We start from the raw sequence: 609 nt of genomic DNA on the forward strand, positions 1-609 counted from the left end.
TTTGATGCTCAACATCAGTATAAACAAGTACCAAAGCAGATTTTTACTTGCCTAAGATTTTGTTTTATATTGTGCAGACCCAGTCAATATTCAGATAGGTTGCATTATATCTGAGTCTCTTTTTAAGTTTATCATGCTGTTGAAAAACTGTTTAAAGATGATATAGGAATACAACTTGAACATTTTATCCTGCTATGTTAAGCTGGGTTGACTAGAGAAACAAATCCAATGACATTCATAGATCTGGAAGAAAGAGCTTTATATCAAGAAGTAACTGTACAGGGAGAAGACACTCCAGCCAGGTCCAACTCAAGTCCATCTATCTGTCTGATACTAGTCCATAAGTCCCTCTTCAGACTCACCCACTTCCAATGATGCAGAATGCAGGAAGATCACAGGCCAGGGTGAAAAGTCTTGTGGATCCAATGGTGGTGGAAGCATCACAGGGCGGTAGTAACTTTCAGAGTGGCTCTTCCGCAGGCAGATGAAGGTATAGAGACAAGGGGAAGGTTCCAACTGTCCTCCTTATGAGAAAGCCATACCCACAAAGAGGTACCATCAGTTGTGACCTGATTGGCATGCTAGATTCTACCCCTACATTTTATATCT

Source organism: Echinops telfairi, unplaced genomic scaffold (assembly GCF_000313985.2).
Source record: "Echinops telfairi isolate 266 unplaced genomic scaffold, ASM31398v2 ScPeMD7_7469;HRSCAF=8507_0, whole genome shotgun sequence".
NCBI classification, from domain to species: Eukaryota; Metazoa; Chordata; class Mammalia; order Afrosoricida; family Tenrecidae; genus Echinops; species Echinops telfairi.